This window comes from Pseudophryne corroboree, unplaced genomic scaffold, assembly GCF_028390025.1.
Source record: "Pseudophryne corroboree isolate aPseCor3 unplaced genomic scaffold, aPseCor3.hap2 scaffold_410, whole genome shotgun sequence".
NCBI lineage: Eukaryota > Metazoa > Chordata > Amphibia > Anura > Myobatrachidae > Pseudophryne > Pseudophryne corroboree.
Window position 1 is genome coordinate 447,501 of NW_026970045.1, and position 17,183 is coordinate 464,683.

A 17,183-nucleotide genomic window follows, 5' to 3' on the forward strand; every position below is an offset into this window, starting at 1 on the left:
ACTGTCATTTCTATGCAAATGAGCTTACATTAAAGCACACTCGTTCTATCTTTAAACCGATAAAAGAAACCCCAATAAGATGGGGCATGCAAAAATTGAGATAAAACTCAGTTTTGCTCCTCTCCACGGAAATCTTTAGTAAAAGGCAAAAGATTTATTCGTTCTGAAGAGAAACCAGAGCATGACCAAGATTCCACCTGTCGCCTGAGTGCCAAGCCAGCAGTCCTCATTCAGCTTAAAGTGAGCACCCAATTTGAAAGAAAGAAAGCAGATTTCTCACCAGGCTTCCCCTTGCTATAAGCATGGTTTGTACTCTTTTCCATGTGCTCCCAGTTCTTTCAAGCAATTAGTATGGTCAAGAAAGTTCTGTTTGAAAATAAACAGACATTTACTGTCATTTCTATGCAAATGAGCTTACATTAAAGCACACTCGTTCTATCTTTAAACCAATAAAAGAAACCTCAATAAGACATGGCATACAGAAATTTAGATAAAACTCAGTTTTGCTCCTCTCCACGGAAATCTTTAGTAAAAGGCGAAAGATTTGTTCGTTCTGAAGAGAAACCAGAGCATGACCTAGATTCCACCTGTCGCCTGAGTGCCATGCCAGCAGTCCTCATTCAGCTCAAAGTGAGTGCCCAATTTGAAAGAAAGCAGATTTCTCACCTGGCTTTCCCTTGCTATAAGCATGGTTTATACTGTTTTCCATGTGCTCCCAGATCTTTTAAGCAATTAGTATGGTCAAGAAAGTTCTGTTTGAAAAGAAACAGGCATTTACTGTCATTGTTATGCAAATAAACTTACATCAAAGCTACTAAGAAAGCACACTCGTTCTGTCTTTAAACTAATAATAGAAACCCCAATAATATGGGGCATGCAAAAATTGAGATAAAACTCAGTTTTGTTCCTCTCCATGGATATCTTTAGTAAAAAGCGAAAGATTTGTTCGTTCTGAAGAGAAACCAGAGCATGACCAAGATTCCTCCTGTTGCCTGAGTGCCATGCCAGCAGTCCTCATTCAGCGCAAAGTGAGCACCCAATTTGAAAGAAAGCAGATTTCTAACCAGGCTTCCCCTTGCTATAAGCATGGTTTGTACTCTATTCCATGTGCTCCCAGATCTTTCAAGCAATTAGTATGGTCAAGAAAGTTCTTTTTGAAAAGAAACAGGCATTTACTGTCATTGTTATGCAAATAAACTTACATCAAAGCTACTAAGAAAGCACACTCGTTCTGTCTTTAAACTAATAATAGAAACCCCAATAATATGGGGCATGCAAAAATTGAGATAAAACTCAGTTTTGCTCCTCTCCATGGATATCTTTAGTAAAAAACGAAAGATTTGTTCGTTCTGAAGAGAAACCAGAGCATGACCTATATTCCACCTGTCGCCTGAGTGCCAAGTCAGCAGTCCTCATTCAGCTTAAAGTGAGCACCCAATTTGAAAGAAAGCAGATTTCTAACCAGGCTTCCCCTTGCTATAAGCATGGTTTGTACTCTATTCCATGTGCTCCCAGATCTTTCAAGCAATTAGTATGGTCAAGAAAGTTCTTTTTGAAAAGAAACAGGCATTTACTGTCATTGTTATGCAAATAAACTTACATCAAAGCTACTAAGAAAGCACACTCGTTCTGTCTTTAAACTAATAATAGAAACCCCAATAATATGGGGCATGCAAAAATTGAGATAAAACTCAGTTTTGCTCCTCTCCACGGAAATATTTAGTAAAAGGCGAAAGATTTGTTCGTTCTGAAGAGAAACCAGAGCATGCCCAAGATTCCTCCTGTCACCTGAGTGCCATGCCAGCAGTCCTCATTCAGCTCAAAGTGAGTGCCCAATTTGAAAGAAAGCAGATTTCTCACCTGGCTTCCCCTTGCTATAAGCATGGTTTATACTGTTTTCCATGTGCTCCCAGATCTTTTAAGCAATTAGTATGGTCAAGAAAGTTCTGTTTGAAAAGAAACAGGCATTTACTGTCATTGTTATGCAAATAAACTTACATCAAAGCTACTAAGAAAGCACACTCGTTCTGTCTTTAAACTAATAATAGAAACCCCAATAATATGGGGCATGCAAAAATTGAGATAAATCTCAGTTTTGCTCCTCTCCACGGATATCTTTAGTAAAAAGCGAAAGATTTGTTCGTTCTGAAGAGAAACCAGAGCATGACCAAGATTCCTCCTGTTGCCTGAGTGCCATGCCAGAAGTCCTCATTCAGCTCAAAGTGAGCACCCAATTTGAAAGAAAGAAAGCAGATTTCTCACCAGGCTTCCCCTTGCTATAAGCATGGTTTGTACTCTTTTCCATGTGCTCCCAGATCTTTCAAGCAATTAGTATGGTCAAGAAAGTTCTGTTTGAAAAGAAACAGACATTTACTGTCATTTCTATGCAAATGAGCTTACATTAAAGCACACTCATTCTATCTTTAAACCGATAAAAGAAACCCCAATAAGATGGGGCATGCAAAAATTGAGATAAAACTCAGTTTTGCTCCTCTCCACGGAAATCTTTAGTAAAAGGCGAAAGATTTATTCGTTCTGAAGAGAAACCAGAGCATGACCAAGATTCCACCTGTCGCCTGAGTGCCAAGCCAGCAGTCCTCATTCAGCTTAAAGTGAGCACCCAATTTGAAAGAAAGAAAGCAGATTTCTCACCAGGCTTCCCCTTGCTATAAGCATGGTTTGTACTCTTTTCCATTTGCTCCCAGTTCTTTCAAGCAATTAGTATGGTCAAGAAAGTTCTGTTTGAAAATAAACAGACATTTACTGTCATTTCTATGCAAATGAACTTACATTAAAGCACACTCGTTCTATCTTTAAACCAATAAAAGAAACCTCAATAAGACGGGGCATACATAAATTGAGATAAAACTCAGTTTTGCTCCTCTCCACAGAAATCTTTAGTAAAAGGCGAAAGATTTGTTCGTTCTGAAGAGAAACCAGAGCATGACCAAGATTCCACCTGTCGCCTGAGTGCCAAGTCAGCAGTCCTCATTCAGCTTAAAGTGAGCACCCAATTTGAAAGAAAGCAGATTTCTAACCAGGCTTCCCCTTGCTATAAGCATGGTTTGTACTCTATTCCATGTGCTCCCAGATCTTTCAAGCAATTAGTATGGTCAAGAAAGTTCTTTTTGAAAAGAAACAGGCATTTACTGTCATTGTTATGCAAATAAACTTACATCAAAGCTACTAAGAAAGCCCACTCGTTCTGTCTTTAAACTAATAATAGAAACCCCAATAATACGGGGCATGCAAAAATTGAGATAAAACTCAGTTTTGCTCCTCTCCACGGAAATCTTTAGTAAAAGGCGAAAGATTTGTTCGTTCTGAAGAGAAACCAGAGCATGACCAAGATTCCTCCTGTCGCCTGAGTGCCATGCCAGCAGTCCTCATTCAGCTCAAAGTGAGCACCCAATTTGAAAGAAAGAAAGCAGATTTCTCACCAGGCTTCCCCTTGCTATAAGCATGGTTTGTACTCTTTTCCATGTGCTCCCAGATCTTTCAAGCAATTAGTATGGTCAAGAAAGTTCTGTTTGAAAAGAAACAGACATTTACTGTCATTTCTATGCAAATGAGCTTACATTAAAGCACACTCGTTCTATCTTTAAACCAATAAAAGAAACCTCAATAAGACATGGCATACAAAAATTGAGATAAAACTCAGTTTTGCTCCTCTCCACGGAAATCTTTAGTAAAAGGCGAAAGATTTATTAGTTCTGAAGAGAAACCAGAGCATGACCAAGATTCCACCTGTCGCCTGAGTGCCAAGCCAGCAGTCCTCATTCAGCTTAAAGTGAGCACCCAATTTGAAAGAAAGAAAGCAGATTTCTCACCAGGCTTCCCCTTGCTATAAGCATGGTTTGTACTCTATTCCATGTGCTCCCAGTTCTTTCAAGCAATTAGTATGGTCAAGAAAGTTCTGTTTGAAAATAAACAGACATTTACTGTCATTTCTATGCAAATGAGCTTACATTAAAGCACACTTGTTCTATCTTTAAACCAATAAAAGAAACCTCAAAAAGACATGGCATACAAAAATTGAGATAAAACTCAGTTTTGCTCCTCTCCGCAGAAATCTTTAGTAAAAGGCGAAAGATTTGTTCGTTCTGAAGAGAAACCAGAGCATGACCAAGATTCCACCTGTCGTCTGAGTGCCAAGTCAGCAGTCCTCATTCAGCTTAAAGTGAGCACCCAATTTGAAAGAAAGCAGATTTCTAACCAGGCTTCCCCTTGCTATAAGCATGGTTTGTACTCTATTCCATGTGCTCCCAGATCTTTCAAGCAATTAGTATGGTCAAGAAAGTTCTTTTTGAAAAGAAACAGGCATTTACTGTCATTGTTATGCAAATAAACTTACATCAAAGCTACTAAGAAAGCACACTCGTTCTGTCTTTAAACTAATAATAGAAACCCCAATAATATGGGGCATGCAAAAATTGAGATAAAACTCAGTTTTGCTCCTCTCCACGGAAATCTTTAGTAAAAGGCGAAAGATTTGTACGTTCTGAAGAGAAACCAGAGCATGGCCAAGATTCCTCCTGTCGCCTGAGTGCCATGCCAGCAGTCCTCATTCAGCTCAAAGTGAGTGCCCAATTTGAAAGAAAGCAGATTTCTCACCTGGCTTTCCCTTGCTATAAGCATGGTTTATACTGTTTTCCATGTGCTCCCAGATCTTTTAAGCAATTAGTATGGTCAAGAAAGTTCTGTTTGAAAAGAAACAGGCATTTACTGTCATTGTTATGCAAATAAACTTACATCAAAGCTACTAAGAAAGCACACTCGTTCTGTCTTTAAACTAATAATAGAAACCCCAATAATATGGGGCATGCAAAAATTGAGATAAAACTCAGTTTTGCTCCTCTCCATGGATATCTTTAGTAAAAAGCGAAAGATTTGTTCGTTCTGAAGAGAAACCAGAGCATGACCAAGATTCCTCCTGTTGCCTGAGTGCCATGCCAGCAGTCCTCATTCAGCGCAAAGTGAGCACCCAATTTGAAAGAAAGAAAGCAGATTTCTCACCAGGCTTCCCCTTGCTATAAGCATGGTTTGTACTCTTTTCCATGTGCTCCCAGATCTTTCAAGCAATTAGTATGGTCAAGAAAGTTCTGTTTGAAAAGAAACAGACATTTACTGTCATTTCTATGCAAATGAGCTTACATTAAAGCACACTCATTCTATCTTTAAACCGATAAAAGAAACCCCAATAAGATGGGGCATGCAAAAGTTGAGATAAAACTCAGTTTTGCTCCTCTCCACGGAAATCTTTAGTAAAAGGCGAAAGATTTATTCGTTCTGAAGAGAAACCAGAGCATGACCAAGATTCCACCTGTCGCCTGAGTGCCAAGCCAGCAGTCCTCATTCAGCTTAAAGTGAGCACCCAATTTGAAAGAAAGAAAGCAGATTTCTCCCCAGGCTTCCCCTTGCTATAAGCATGGTTTGTACTCTTTTCCATGTGCTCCCAGTTCTTTCAAGCAATTAGTATGGTCAAGAAAGTTCTGTTTGAAAATAAACAGACATTTACTGTCATTTCTATGCAAATGAACTTACATTAAAGCACACTCGTTCTATCTTTAAACCAATAAAAGAAACCTCAATAAGACGGGGCATACAAAAATTGAGATAAAACTCAGTTTTGCTCCTCTCCACAGAAATCTTTAGTAAAAGGCGAAAGATTTGTTCGTTCTGAAGAGAAACCAGAGCATGACCTAGATTCCACCTGTCGCCTGAGTGCCAAGTCAGCAGTCCTCATTCAGCTTAAAGTGAGCACCCAATTTGAAAGAAAGCAGATTTCTAACCAGGCTTCCCCTTGCTATAAGCATGGTTTGTACTCTATTCCATGTGCTCCCAGATCTTTCAAGCAATTAGTATGGTCAAGAAAGTTCTTTTTGAAAAGAAACAGGCATTTACTGTCATTGTTATGCAAATAAACTTACATCAAAGCTACTAAGAAAGCACACTCGTTCTGTCTTTAAACTAATAATAGAAACCCCAATAATATGGGGCATGCAAAAATTGAGATAAAACTCAGTTTTGCTCCTCTCCACGGAAATATTTAGTAAAAGGCGAAAGATTTGTTCGTTCTGAAGAGAAACCAGAGCATGCCCAAGATTCCTCCTGTCACCTGAGTGCCATGCCAGCAGTCCTCATTCAGCTCAAAGTGAGTGCCCAATTTGAAAGAAAGCAGATTTCTCACCTGGCTTCCCCTTGCTATAAGCATGGTTTATACTGTTTTCCATGTGCTCCCAGATCTTTTAAGCAATTAGTATGGTCAAGAAAGTTCTGTTTGAAAAGAAACAGGCATTTACTGTCATTGTTATGCAAATAAACTTACATCAAAGCTACTAAGAAAGCACACTCGTTCTGTCTTTAAACTAATAATAGAAACCCCAATAAGATGGGGCATGCAAAAATTGAGATAAAACTCAGTTTTGCTCCTCTCCACGGAAATCTTTAGTAAAAGGCGAAAGATTTATTCGTTCTGAAGAGAAACCAGAGCATGACCAAGATTCCACCTGTCGCCTGAGTGCCAAGCCAGCAGTCCTCATTCAGCTTAAAGTGAGCACCCAATTTGAAAGAAAGAAAGCAGATTTCTCACCAGGCTTCCCCTTGCTATAAGCATGGTTTGTACTCTTTTCCATTTGCTCCCAGTTCTTTCAAGCAATTAGTATGGTCAAGAAAGTTCTGTTTGAAAATAAACAGACATTTACTGTCATTTCTATGCAAATGAACTTACATTAAAGCACACTCGTTCTATCTTTAAACCAATAAAAGAAACCTCAATAAGACGGGGCATACATAAATTGAGATAAAACTCAGTTTTGCTCCTCTCCACAGAAATCTTTAGTAAAAGGCGAAAGATTTGTTCGTTCTGAAAAGAAACCAGAGCATGACCAAGATTCCACCTGTCGCCTGAGTGCCAAGTCAGCAGTCCTCATTCAGCTTAAAGTGAGCACCCAATTTGAAAGAAAGCAGATTTCTAACCAGGCTTCCCCTTGCTATAAGCATGGTTTGTACTCTATTCCATGTGCTCCCAGATCTTTCAAGCAATTAGTATGGTCAAGAAAGTTCTTTTTGAAAAGAAACAGGCATTTACTGTCATTGTTATGCAAATAAACTTACATCAAAGCTACTAAGAAAGCACACTCGTTCTGTCTTTAAACTAATAATAGAAACCCCAATAATATGGGGCATGCAAAAATTGAGATAAAACTCAGTTTTGCTCCTCTCCACGGAAATCTTTAGTAAAAGGCGAAAGATTTGTTCGTTCTGAAGAGAAACAAGAGCATGACCAAGATTCCTCCTGTCGCCTGAGTGCCATGCCAGCAGTCCTCATTCAGCTCAAAGTGAGCGCCCAATTTGAAAGAAAGCAGATTTCTCACCAGGCTTCCCCTTGCTATAAGCATGGTTTGTACTCTTTTCCATGTGCTCCCAGTTCTTTCAAGCAATTAGTATGGTCAAGAAAGTTCTGTTTGAAAATAAACAGACATTTACTGTCATTTCTATGCAAATGAGCTTACATTAAAACACACTATTTCTATCTTTAAACCGATAAAAGAAACCCCAATAAGATAGGGCATGCAAAAATTGAGATAAAACTCAGTTTTGCTCCTCTCCACAGAAATCTTTAGTAAAATGCGAAAGATTTATTCGTTCTGAAGAGAAACCAGAGCATGACCAAGATTCCACCTGTCGCCTGAGTGCCAAGCCAGCAGTCCTCATTCAGCTTAAAGTGAGCACCCAATTTGAAAGAAAGAAAGCAGATTTCTCTCCAGGCTTCCCCTTGCTATAAGCATGGTTTGTACTCTATTCCATGTGCTCCCAGATCTTTCAAGTAATTAGTATGGTCAAGAAAGTTCTGTTTGAAAAGAAACAGGAATTTACTGTCATTGTTATGCAAATAAACTTACATTAAAGCTACCAAGAAAGCACACTCATTCTGTCTTTAAACTGATAAAAGAAACCCCAATAATATGGGGCATGCAAAAATTGAGATAAAACTCAGTTTTGCTCCTCTCCACGGAAATCTTTAGTAAAAGGCGAAAGATTTGTTCGTTTTGAAGAGAAACCAGAGCATGACCAAGATTCCTCCTGTCGCCTGAGTGCCATGCCAGCAGTCCTCATTCAGCTTAAAATGAGCGCCCAATTTGAAAGAAAGCAGATTTCTCACCTGGCTTCCCCTTGCTATAAGCATGGTTTATACTGTTTTCCATGTGCTCCCAGATCTTTCAAGCAATTAGTATGGTCAAGAAAGTTCTGTTTGAAAAGAAACAGACATTTACTGTCATTTCTATGCAAATGAGCTTACATTAAAGCACACTCATTCTGTCTTTAAACTGATAAAAGAAACCCCAATAATACGGGTCATGCAAAAATTGAGATAAAACTCAGTTTTGCTCCTCTCCACGGAAATCTTTAATAAAAGGCGAAAGATTTGTTCATTCTGAAGAGAAACCAGAGCATGACCAAGATTCCTCCTGTCGCCTGAGTGCCATGCCAGAAGTCCTCATTCAGCTCAAAGTGAGCACCCAATTTGAAGGAAAGAAAGCAGATGTCTCACCAGGCTTCCCCTTGCTATAAGCATGGTTTGTACTCTTTTCCATGTGCTCCCAGTTCTTTCAAGCAATTAGTATGGTCAAGAAAGTTCTGCTTGAAAAGAAACAGACATTTACTGTCATTGTTATGCAAATAAACTTACATTAAAGCTACCAAGAAAGCACACTTGTTCTATCTTTAAACTGATAAAAGAAACCCCAATAATATGGGGCAAGCACAAATTGAGATAAAACTCAGTTTTGCTCCTCTCCACGGAAATCTTTAGTAAAAGGCAAAAGATTTGTTTGTTCTGAAGAGAAACCAGAGCATGACCAAGATTTCTCCTGTCGCCTGAGTGCCGTGCCAGCAGTCCTCATTCAGCTCAAAGTAAGCGCCCAATTTGAAAGAAAGCAGATTTCTCACCTGGCTTCCCCTTGCTATAAGCATGGTTTGTACTGTTTTCCATGTGCTCCCAGATCTTTCAAGCATGTAGCATGGTCAAGAAAGTTCTGTTTGAAAAGAAACAAACATTTACTGTCATTTCTATGCAAATGAGCTTACATTAAAGCACACTCATTCTATCTTTAAACCGATAAAAGAAACCCAATAAGATGGGGCATGCAAAAATTGAGATAAAACTCAGTTTTGCTCGTCTCCACGGAAATCTTTAGTAAAAGGCAAAAGATTTGTTCGTTCTGAAGAGAAACCAGAGCATGACTAAGATTCCACCTGTCGCCTGAGTACCATGCCAGCAGTCCTCATTCAGCTCAAAGTGAGCACCCAATTTGAAAGAAAGAAAGCAGATTTCTCACCAGGCTTCCCCTTGCTATAAGCATTGTTTGTACTCTTTTCCATGTGCTCCCTGATCTTTCAAGCAAGTAGCATGATCAAGAAAGTTCTGTTTGAAAATAAACAAACATTTACTGTCATTTCTATGCAAATAAACTTACATTAAAGCACACTTGTTCTATGTTTAAACCGATAAAATAAACCCCAATAAGATGGGGCATGAAAAAATTTGAGATAAAACTCAGTTTTGCTCCTCTCCACGGAAATCTTTAGTAAAAGGCAAAAGATTTGTTCGTTCTGAAGAGAAACCAGAGCATGATTAAGATTCCACTTGTCGCCTGAGTACCATGCCAGCAGTCCTCATTCAGCTCAAAGTGAGCACCCAATTTGAAAGAAATGTCAAAGTCAGAAAAATATCTCTATACACACTGCCATATTTGCACCTCATACACGTCCGCGCTGCGCATGCGTACGCTCTCCCGTGCGTGCGCATACTCACAGTCGCGGGCACCCGCAGGCGCACGGTATGCGTATTTACGGTAGAGTTTATGTGATCGTAGCGTGCGACTCAATCGTTACATATTTTCACCATATAGTGTATTTTGTAGATCATGGTCCCTTTGATAGATTCTGAAAGTTTAGTTAATATAGCATGTTCCTGGACAGGGGGAATCCCTCTTTGTATTGTACGAAGGGTCTAACAGGAGTCATACAGTGGTGTTTGGTACCCATCGGAAGAGTATTTAAATAGCAATATTCTGGTGTTGGTTTGGAGCGGATTAATCGCTCGTGCGAATAGTTATGGACATAAGAAGTTTATGTCCATTTACTATTATTTGCTCTTACTTAGCCATGCGGCGGGAAACCCAGTTTCCCTCCCACCTGAGCTGTTGGAAATCGTCACAGCCCACCTGTATGAATCAACCTATGACCTTTTGTTATAATGCGAAGCCAAATCCCTGTGTCCAATGAACAATGAGATTGTAGGGACCATTGAATTGTATTGTGTGTGGGGCATAAATAGACAAGCCGATCACATCCAGCTCACTCTTCAACGGTTATCATTGCTGAAAATCGGGAGCTGGATGTCCAGAGGCGCATGCGATCGTTTCCCCTTGTGCGTAAGTGTTTCTCCGCAACCATATTGTTCTTACTGTTATTGTGAGCCATTTCTCTCTCTCTCTCTCTTCTCCTCTTTCTCTCTTATTTTCCCTTAAAACTTAATTGTATTGTATCGTATTTCCTGTGTAGTTATCTGGTTAGGTAGTCTATGTTATATTGTAGTGTATGACTTGTATTGTGTTAATTCTTTTGCAAGTATATCATTCATAATATATATATATATTAGGCGTTGGACCCTGAGCACGGTATCTGTGTATTTCTTATAGTGTTAAGTATTCTCAGAGCGTCGGTGACGCTCAAACAGCTTTTAAGTTAATAAGGTTACACTGTGTTGCATCTACACCCTATCTCTACACTAAGGTTTTACAGCATATTACATTGTTTATGGTTTAGATATAAAGGTTTAACATTGTGAGCGTCTGCGCCGCTCGTGATCTCCTCGTGGTCTCGAGCATCCGCTACGCTGATAGCGTAGCATTACGGTAGTCGCTCACCTATAAGTGTGCCCGATACCAACAGCGTATTCTCGTGAGCGTCTGTATCGCTCGAGCAGCCCGCTCCCGATACAGCGTCTGTTACGCTATAGTGAACCATTACGTTAGTCGGCAGCCAATAGCGTGCCTGCCTGTGATCTCTTGGCCGTGAGCGAACGTGACGCTTGAGCGTCTCGACCACGGCTAAGCGATTGTTACGCAACGAGCGTACCCTTACGGTACTCCATACGTAAATAGCGTACATTGTTCTTAGGCCTCATAAAGGGTTTTATATAAGATAAATATTTAGCTTTATCAATTGGCGGCTCGCCAGTCCTTCACATATCTGCACTAGGTAATTTCAGCAGACATTATCCAGCAGCAAAGGGCGGGAGGTCATATTCCTCGTAGTGCTGTTTGGATAAACGTCTGCTTCGCTTAGTAAAGGGTGCTGAAGGAATCCGGGACCGGAGGTAAGAACAAAACGATAGTGTCTTTTTAAAACTGTTTATTTCTGTCTTGCGTACATACGCACGCATATCTGCATTTCTTTTCATTCGTGTATTTTCATATATCACTCTCCTGTTTGCCATTGTATAATTGATAAACGTACTAAGAGAGATTTGCCGCTATTTCATAGTTAAAGAGTAAAGGTAATACAGTTATAGAAATACACACAGCTCTACCTAAAGGTAAAAGGAGAGATTGGTGTGGTGTGCGGTAGATGATCGAGGATCATCTACATTGATAAAACGTGTTAGTTGTGTTACGGTGGACAAAGACTGGTGTACACGTGTCTCTAACAAAGGGAGAGACTCGCGTACGCAAAGGCCGACGAACGCAGCGTAAATTGCACAACGGAGCGTCTGGGTACGCCCACGTAACTCAAGTCACACGATAGTGTTGATTTTTAAATAGCGCAACAAGCGATAAGTAACGCAACAGGTGATAAATAGCGCAACAAGCGATAATAAATAGCGCAACAGGCGATAAGTAGCGCAAATCTATTTTAAATTCGAAATTTAAATTAACAGATCCTTCTCCTAATTTGTAACACATCTGGTCTAAAGAGAAATTTCTGCGCAGAAATAGAAATAGAAACAAAAGTGTACATGTGGTGAGTGAGTGTTTTTACGTAATGTGTGAAAAATACGGAAGGCACACAGAAATTTTATGTGACGAATGGGAAAGAATGACAATGCATGACTGGGAGAAATACCCAAGAATAGGTAGCTTCAGCCCAGAAGTGTTAATGAATTTAAGGAGAAGGATAGGTCTCATTGAACCAGCAAAGAGACGAATCAAACATTATGATTATTTGCAGTTATGGCAACAGGAAAGTGAATTGCAAAGAGATTTAATTGACTTATCTGACTCTTATCTTGAGAGGAGAGACATGGCAATGGAGAGGATTATGGCTGCGGAGAAAAGCACAAGGTTGAACAATAAAAACGCTCTTAGCAACTGTAGTATAGATGATAAGAATAAGTGTAATAAATGTAACAATGATAATTGTAATACTGTTAAATGTACAACTATTAACCTATGCAAGTTTCACCCCATGTCAAACTTCCCTCAGGAATACAAACAAGAAAGTGAGCCCAGAACAATGTCGGCACCTCTTCCAGAAGCCATCCTACAAGACATCCAGGTGGACGCGACCAAATCGGTAAAGGCAATAATCAAACCCCCTAACGGAGGGTCAGGTGAGGTCGTGTCCACAGGTACGTACAATGTTTTATATCACGCACAAACAGATGTACCACATATTGTAAGATCAACACAAAATGATGTAGTTGGGTTTGATCCGGTCAGGGTGATCGCAGTCCCCAATGGGAAGACTGACGATCAGGGAATCATTCCCGTCAAAGACAGTGCAATGCGCTGTCTCTGGTCCCGGATCGAATTGAGATCAATTATGTCTGAATTTCCTGATCCTAGGAAAAATCTAGTAGCATGTCAAAGGTTTGTTAAAGAACTAGGAAACTCCACAGAACTCACCAACAAAGAGTGGCGAGCAGTGCTGAGGACATGTTTGCCCTCCAGTGTTGACCCTGAAAAGTTCATTGCTGATTGTAAATTAGACACGGAGACACCTTGTACGGAGGAACACAATCAGGAATGTATTAAGCAGATCAACCAACAGTTAGAAGTATATTTCCCAGCCATTGTCGAGTGGAACAAAATCTTCTCCATAAGACAAAACGAAGGGGAAAGTATTTCTGATTATTTCAATCGAGCACTGCAAATGATGGCTAGAAACACTGGGATCACGGATATCAAGACAAATGCACAACATAAAGGAATAGCGGTTAAGGTATTAATGAATGGTTTAAAGGATGAATTAAGTACAAGGGTACAGACCACCAACCCAGACTGGAGAGATATCTCGGTGGCCGCATTAAGAAAGGCCGTCATTAATCATGATCAGAATATCACCAGATACAGAGAGTCACTGAGTAACAAGTTGATGGCAACAAGTATACAGGCCCTAACCACAAGACCACCCCAACAAAAGCCCCACACCATTGCGAAAAATTCAAATATGGAAGTTTGTTATAATTGCCTGAAGGAAGGCCATTATGCAAGAGATTGCAGGTCTAGAAGCACACACAAGGTATATACACCCCCTAGACAACAACATAACCATGATATCCAAGGAAGCAGGGAAGTACAGGGAAAGCGGTTGATGGTGATGAGCATCCAAGCGTTTGAGGAGGCATCAAATCAACCAAAACCTCAGGTCATTGACACTTGGAGGAAACCCAGGGTTTGTTATCATTGTAGAAGAGAAGGGCATTATGCCAGTAACTGCAACAGCCCACATAAAGTCAGACCCCCTAGACATGAAAATGAGCAAAAGTTATAACACACCAAATTATAATCAGGGATCATATAGGAAAAATTTTGGGCCACACCCATAATATATAGTCAGGAAAGGTGATCATTAGGACTGATGGTAAGCCTGAGGTAACGGTTAATAAATTGGGAGGTCATTCCCTGAAGACACAGGAATGACCGGGTGAAACGTTGTAAATGTATCTGTGAAATGTTTTCCTTTTCTCTCTCCCCACCTCTGACGATTATTGGTAGGATTCAAACATTGCATATATACTTGGTCTTTGCAGAAGTCTACCAAACCCCAGCATGACCTATCCGCACCAATGTATTCTGGCCAGATACAGACAATGGAATATGGAAGTGCTGGGGGGAGGGACTGCGCAAGGAAACCATGGGACATGTAGATATGACAGCCTGATGATCTAACAATGTTTTAGAAAATGTTTATGTTTGAAAAAAAATGTTTCTTTTTTTTCTGTTGTTTATTGATGTGTTATGTTATATATACATATATGAATTGTTCTCTCTCTCTTTTGTTTTTTTTTTTGTTTCCTCTCTCTTCTCACTCATGTTTTCATGTTTAAAAGATGGTATGTCACACCTCAGTTAGACAAATGGTAATGCAAGATTTTTTTTTGCTCCTTACAGAAAGATCGCTGGTTTGGAGGGAATATTGCATCACCGGAATGTTCGTTTGGAAGACTGAGAGACAGCACCTTTGAGATGACAGCAGAACAAGAAGAACAACAAGACTAGAGAACTCAATTATCGTGACAAGTTTCTCTCCCCCTCAAACTGTTTTTCTGTACCCCCATTACAAATTTCTTCTTTTCTCCTCCTGTAAGATGGACTTGCCCCAAGAGACTGTGATCTGGATTTTCCTGTTGACCATGATGTTGACCAGAGCAGTCTGTTCCGGCGAGAGTACCAGTGAGGTCGAGAAAGGATCCAGAAAGGTTCCGATGACTAAGATGGAGGCGTAGTTTTCCAAGAACAACTTAACCAACAAGCAAAGGCGAGTATCAGAAAACGATCCGATAGCATTGACAATAGAAGGAATTGTGAAGGATTGTTAGCTGAAGAAAACTGTATCTGTAGGCTCTGTGACAACGTAGTGAAGGATGGGTGCATTAAGAAATGCCAATCCAGTTTTAATATCCATATGGACCGGCATCCATTGAGTGACTTTCACTCCTTAGTGGGTAGTGTGTTAAATAAAACAGATTGTTGGGTATGCTCTCAAGTACCTCAAGGTCATAGCAAATCAGGACTAGTACCATTTCCTTTAACGGTAGGGGAGGTACTTGAGTTAAAGGGTGGGAGGCCGGTGGACAGGAGGTTTAATATCTCCAGTCCTCCTAGTTTGAAGCTCCACCAATACCATGTGGATAGGTCCCTATTATGTTTTAACATCTCCAATCCCCGAAAGCCGGGAAATTGGGAAGTGTCATGGAGTAACCAAACCATGACCTTTTCGCATAGAGCAGATAGAATGCCTACAGATACAGAGCTTATACGCCACATAGCCAGTAGAGGAAAATCTTTCCGGTATAGGTATACCTTAGGAAATAGGATTACGAGAGTTGGAGAGGTATCACCAGGATACTGTGCACATATCGTACAACCTGATACGTGTACTAAGCAGATGGAAGAATTAGGGTTAGGAGATTTCACATGGAAGGTGTGTAATATGGTTATGTCCTACTCCGTCCCATATGTTCTCCCCGATGATGCATATTTCATATGCGGGAGAAAGGCGTATAAGTGGCTTGCCCCAAACTCTGAAGGATTGTGTTATATTGGAAAAGTACTGCCTGAAGTAATGACTGTATCACATGACAAAATGAAAGACATACACCGTGTTGCCCAAACTCCTTATACTCACACCCATTACGAGCACGTAGTTAAACGGCACCTGATAGAAAGAACAGAGCATCCGGCCTCTGACATGATCCATGAATCCACCGGGATTCAGTTTCTAATCGCGTTAGACATCACTCGCACCACCAGAGGAGTGCTGAATTATAAATACATATCTGCGCTTGCAAATTTGTTAGATAATATCACTGAAATGTATGATGACACGTTTAGGTATACTGGAAGAGAACTTCAAGCTTATAAAACAGAACTGGTACAGCATAGAATGGTTCTTAATTACCTCACAGCAGTGACAGGCGGATATTGTGTCACACTGGCAACACAATACGGCGTGAAATGTTGCACATATATTACGAATAGCACCGAGGACCCGGTCAAGGTCATAGACCAAAAGATGGACGATATTCTCCAACTGAAGTGGGAATTTCGCAGGAGACACAATCTCACTCTTGCTGCTGTAGGTAATGAGCTGACTGGTTGGGTGTCATGGTTGAACCCGCGAAATTGGTTTTCTGGTTTAGGAGAATGGGCTCAAGGAGTCATAATGGATGTTGGGAAGTTTCTCCTATGTATCTTAGGTGTTATCATAACGATTGGCTTGATATTTAGATGCGGTCAGGCTTTAATGAAGTGCAATCGTCGTACTAGGGTAATGAGTCTGAGGAGTGAGGAAACTGTAATTCCCATGGATTTGATTTATGACCCAAATGTAGAAACAATGATGTGATGAAAATGCGATTTCTACGGTCCGTTTCTTTCACCTGTTTTTCCGGTTTCTCCTAGGTAAAAAGACCCACTTGGACGAGGAATTTGACGAGCCGATATACAGACAACTGATGGATTAAAGAAGAAGTTTTGACAACCTTATACACAGAGATTTGATGAACTTTGCCATAGATCCCCAGTTTCCCTAGAAATTTTAAAATTACGCTAGCCCAACACTTTTGTAAATCTATGGACATTGACAAAGCTTTTGCTCGCACCTTATGGGCAAAAGCACAAAGAAGACTGCATTCAACAGACACCGAACAAGACTTCAACCGACAAATGTTCATTTGCCTGACATAGAATACCACTGCATTTACCGTAATTATGTCTTTTCTTCATCTCTACAACCTTCAGGTAATTACACACATAGTATAGGGAATACAGGCACAGATATCAGCAATCACATATCTCCCCCATTCATGTATCATCAACTAAAATGTGCTCCCCCATTTTGTTACAACCACAGCCGAAAAGAGCTCGGTAAAGTTTGACAGCCCATCCACAGACCCGTACCACGGGATAAGAAGGAATTCAAATGTATACTTCGCAATGCCTCGAAGCTTGATTTAAAACACGTACGGCACGATGATACATGACCCCCAAACATGGATTCATACACACATGCTTCTGCTATCTCACTAGGTCATACCCTTTTCCTACCTTCTCCTCTCCTCCCCTACCCAACCATGTAAATGTATTAACCCCTGACATATATTTTTCTCTTTTTGAAATGTTTTAGAAGGTGGCAGTTATTATTGACTGCCAAAGGGTGGACTGTCAAAG

At 40.3% G+C, this 17,183-nt stretch overlaps 25 non-coding genes across 25 annotated transcripts; all 25 read right to left on the minus strand.

Moving 5' to 3' along the window:
* Nucleotides 1-67: 67 nt before the first annotated feature.
* Nucleotides 68-183, minus strand: LOC135024875 (U5 spliceosomal RNA). The gene has a single exon (XR_010221686.1). It is a non-coding gene; the product is annotated as a U5 spliceosomal RNA (small nuclear RNA).
* A 274-nt stretch (nucleotides 184-457) lies between these two features.
* LOC135024962 (U5 spliceosomal RNA) lies at nucleotides 458-573 on the minus strand. The gene has a single exon (XR_010221771.1). It is a non-coding gene; the product is annotated as a U5 spliceosomal RNA (small nuclear RNA).
* A 282-nt stretch (nucleotides 574-855) lies between these two features.
* Nucleotides 856-971, minus strand: LOC135025055 (U5 spliceosomal RNA). Its single transcript, XR_010221862.1, has one exon. It is a non-coding gene; the product is annotated as a U5 spliceosomal RNA (small nuclear RNA).
* Nucleotides 972-1,253: 282 nt separating this feature from the next.
* Nucleotides 1,254-1,369, minus strand: LOC135024507 (U5 spliceosomal RNA). The gene has a single exon (XR_010221326.1). It is a non-coding gene; the product is annotated as a U5 spliceosomal RNA (small nuclear RNA).
* A 282-nt stretch (nucleotides 1,370-1,651) lies between these two features.
* LOC135024723 (U5 spliceosomal RNA) lies at nucleotides 1,652-1,767 on the minus strand. The gene has a single exon (XR_010221537.1). It is a non-coding gene; the product is annotated as a U5 spliceosomal RNA (small nuclear RNA).
* Nucleotides 1,768-2,049: 282 nt separating this feature from the next.
* LOC135025036 (U5 spliceosomal RNA) lies at nucleotides 2,050-2,165 on the minus strand. The gene has a single exon (XR_010221843.1). It is a non-coding gene; the product is annotated as a U5 spliceosomal RNA (small nuclear RNA).
* A 274-nt stretch (nucleotides 2,166-2,439) lies between these two features.
* Nucleotides 2,440-2,555, minus strand: LOC135024842 (U5 spliceosomal RNA). Its single transcript, XR_010221653.1, has one exon. It is a non-coding gene; the product is annotated as a U5 spliceosomal RNA (small nuclear RNA).
* Nucleotides 2,556-2,829: 274 nt separating this feature from the next.
* Nucleotides 2,830-2,945, minus strand: LOC135024373 (U5 spliceosomal RNA). The gene has a single exon (XR_010221199.1). It is a non-coding gene; the product is annotated as a U5 spliceosomal RNA (small nuclear RNA).
* A 282-nt stretch (nucleotides 2,946-3,227) lies between these two features.
* LOC135024473 (U5 spliceosomal RNA) lies at nucleotides 3,228-3,343 on the minus strand. Its single transcript, XR_010221294.1, has one exon. It is a non-coding gene; the product is annotated as a U5 spliceosomal RNA (small nuclear RNA).
* A 274-nt stretch (nucleotides 3,344-3,617) lies between these two features.
* On the minus strand, nucleotides 3,618-3,733 carry LOC135024983 (U5 spliceosomal RNA). The gene has a single exon (XR_010221791.1). It is a non-coding gene; the product is annotated as a U5 spliceosomal RNA (small nuclear RNA).
* A 274-nt stretch (nucleotides 3,734-4,007) lies between these two features.
* Nucleotides 4,008-4,123, minus strand: LOC135024477 (U5 spliceosomal RNA). Its single transcript, XR_010221297.1, has one exon. It is a non-coding gene; the product is annotated as a U5 spliceosomal RNA (small nuclear RNA).
* Nucleotides 4,124-4,405: 282 nt separating this feature from the next.
* Nucleotides 4,406-4,521, minus strand: LOC135025080 (U5 spliceosomal RNA). The gene has a single exon (XR_010221886.1). It is a non-coding gene; the product is annotated as a U5 spliceosomal RNA (small nuclear RNA).
* Nucleotides 4,522-4,803: 282 nt separating this feature from the next.
* LOC135024395 (U5 spliceosomal RNA) lies at nucleotides 4,804-4,919 on the minus strand. Its single transcript, XR_010221220.1, has one exon. It is a non-coding gene; the product is annotated as a U5 spliceosomal RNA (small nuclear RNA).
* A 274-nt stretch (nucleotides 4,920-5,193) lies between these two features.
* On the minus strand, nucleotides 5,194-5,309 carry LOC135024701 (U5 spliceosomal RNA). Its single transcript, XR_010221515.1, has one exon. It is a non-coding gene; the product is annotated as a U5 spliceosomal RNA (small nuclear RNA).
* Nucleotides 5,310-5,583: 274 nt separating this feature from the next.
* Nucleotides 5,584-5,699, minus strand: LOC135024931 (U5 spliceosomal RNA). Its single transcript, XR_010221741.1, has one exon. It is a non-coding gene; the product is annotated as a U5 spliceosomal RNA (small nuclear RNA).
* Nucleotides 5,700-5,981: 282 nt separating this feature from the next.
* Nucleotides 5,982-6,097, minus strand: LOC135024724 (U5 spliceosomal RNA). The gene has a single exon (XR_010221538.1). It is a non-coding gene; the product is annotated as a U5 spliceosomal RNA (small nuclear RNA).
* A 282-nt stretch (nucleotides 6,098-6,379) lies between these two features.
* LOC135024853 (U5 spliceosomal RNA) lies at nucleotides 6,380-6,495 on the minus strand. The gene has a single exon (XR_010221664.1). It is a non-coding gene; the product is annotated as a U5 spliceosomal RNA (small nuclear RNA).
* A 274-nt stretch (nucleotides 6,496-6,769) lies between these two features.
* On the minus strand, nucleotides 6,770-6,885 carry LOC135024472 (U5 spliceosomal RNA). The gene has a single exon (XR_010221293.1). It is a non-coding gene; the product is annotated as a U5 spliceosomal RNA (small nuclear RNA).
* A 282-nt stretch (nucleotides 6,886-7,167) lies between these two features.
* On the minus strand, nucleotides 7,168-7,283 carry LOC135024664 (U5 spliceosomal RNA). Its single transcript, XR_010221478.1, has one exon. It is a non-coding gene; the product is annotated as a U5 spliceosomal RNA (small nuclear RNA).
* Nucleotides 7,284-7,553: 270 nt separating this feature from the next.
* On the minus strand, nucleotides 7,554-7,669 carry LOC135025019 (U5 spliceosomal RNA). The gene has a single exon (XR_010221826.1). It is a non-coding gene; the product is annotated as a U5 spliceosomal RNA (small nuclear RNA).
* A 286-nt stretch (nucleotides 7,670-7,955) lies between these two features.
* On the minus strand, nucleotides 7,956-8,071 carry LOC135024361 (U5 spliceosomal RNA). Its single transcript, XR_010221187.1, has one exon. It is a non-coding gene; the product is annotated as a U5 spliceosomal RNA (small nuclear RNA).
* A 269-nt stretch (nucleotides 8,072-8,340) lies between these two features.
* On the minus strand, nucleotides 8,341-8,457 carry LOC135025077 (U5 spliceosomal RNA). Its single transcript, XR_010221883.1, has one exon. It is a non-coding gene; the product is annotated as a U5 spliceosomal RNA (small nuclear RNA).
* A 286-nt stretch (nucleotides 8,458-8,743) lies between these two features.
* Nucleotides 8,744-8,859, minus strand: LOC135024986 (U5 spliceosomal RNA). The gene has a single exon (XR_010221793.1). It is a non-coding gene; the product is annotated as a U5 spliceosomal RNA (small nuclear RNA).
* Nucleotides 8,860-9,128: 269 nt separating this feature from the next.
* LOC135025009 (U5 spliceosomal RNA) lies at nucleotides 9,129-9,244 on the minus strand. Its single transcript, XR_010221816.1, has one exon. It is a non-coding gene; the product is annotated as a U5 spliceosomal RNA (small nuclear RNA).
* Nucleotides 9,245-9,518: 274 nt separating this feature from the next.
* On the minus strand, nucleotides 9,519-9,635 carry LOC135024725 (U5 spliceosomal RNA). The gene has a single exon (XR_010221539.1). It is a non-coding gene; the product is annotated as a U5 spliceosomal RNA (small nuclear RNA).
* Between the last annotated feature and the right edge of the window lie 7,548 nt (nucleotides 9,636-17,183).